A 1,465-nucleotide genomic window follows, 5' to 3' on the forward strand; every position below is an offset into this window, starting at 1 on the left:
GCAGCTGGTGGGGCTGTCTGTGAGGATGACTGAGGAGATTTTATCATCTGTTGTTTGTCCTGGTTCGTTTGCCGAGATAAGACCGTCCTGTTTTATTTTGGAGGGAAGACTGTGAATGTGCTGGGCTACAAATGTACATGAAAATCTATGACTGCAGTCTGTATATGTTAGAATATGTTCTTTTTACCATAAGAGCTATTTAAAGTTACCCGTCAGCATCATGGAAAAGGTGAAAATTGTTCTTGAATATTCAGGCAGGTTCTAGTTATTTTGTTTTTTCTCTAGTCTGCAGCGTTTGTAGTGGGACAGGATGAGGCTGTTTCTGTTTTTACACCATGAAGGGACTGAATGCCATTTCATGCTGATACAGTGAGGGAGAGTTTATGCTGCATTCACATGCCCCTCGTAACTTCCAAAATCAGAAATGTTCAAGATTTAAGATTTTCAGATTTAAACCATTTTGACCCTTAAGTATGGCTGCTATTGAAGAGCTTTTATTTTCACAATAAAAGCATAATAATGTTTCTCTTTTTATTCACCTGTTTTGTCCTCTCAAGTTAAAACGCACCTAAATGTAGCTTCAGTGTTTGCAAACACTATAAGTGAGGTAGAAGAACTGGACTGAGTCCACAGCTATAAACCTGACTTGAAAAATGAGGCCAAGTAATCTGATTTAATTGCAGTTTTTGCAGCTTGCACAGCGTCACATTTGGGGCCACAAACTTCTGCACATATTTCTTACTTATACAATATATTATTGTGGCACTTTAAAAAATTCAAAAACGAGCAATACTGAAAGTTCTTGGTGTTTTGTTGTTTGAGATAATATATCCTAATTAATGTAAAATCGTTAAACTGTTTTTCCTTTACATATTTCCTTTTATTCACTTCGTTATTTACCTTATGTATCATGAATATTTCCATCCCATATTTATTCCAGCATCTTTTTACTCTGCGTTATTGCACAACTGACTTCTTCATACCTTTTTCATACATATATATATATATATAGTATATATACATTTATTTACATGTACACTTAGCAGTTAAACATTATTAGCTTGGTTCAGATGTCACCCTTACTGTCTGTTTCTCCTTGACGCTGATTCTGTTTCTGCTAGATGCTGAAAGTCTGAGTTTCCGCGCTGTCCCTGAACGCAGCAACCACTGAATCCTCCTTGTGATGGGGGAGGGAGGGAGGGAGGGAGAAGGGGGGGTGTCAGTATCTGGTACTCGGGCTCCATCCGTGCAGGCTTACCGCAGAGTGGGACGCAGCTCCACAGCCGAGCCACTGCGTGTTTTTCCCCCCTTCTGCTGTGAGCGGTGCGGAGCCGGAGCCAAGCTGGAGCCTGCGGTCCGCTGTGCGCCTCCGGAGCCGCAGCAGCAGCAGCAGCAGCCGCAGCAGCACTTCCAGTGGAGCGGCACGGAGCGGCAGCCTCCGCCCTGGACCGATGAACTGGCCGAG

Source organism: Pempheris klunzingeri, chromosome 10 (genome assembly GCF_042242105.1).
Source record: "Pempheris klunzingeri isolate RE-2024b chromosome 10, fPemKlu1.hap1, whole genome shotgun sequence".
NCBI classification, from domain to species: Eukaryota; Metazoa; Chordata; class Actinopteri; order Acropomatiformes; family Pempheridae; genus Pempheris; species Pempheris klunzingeri.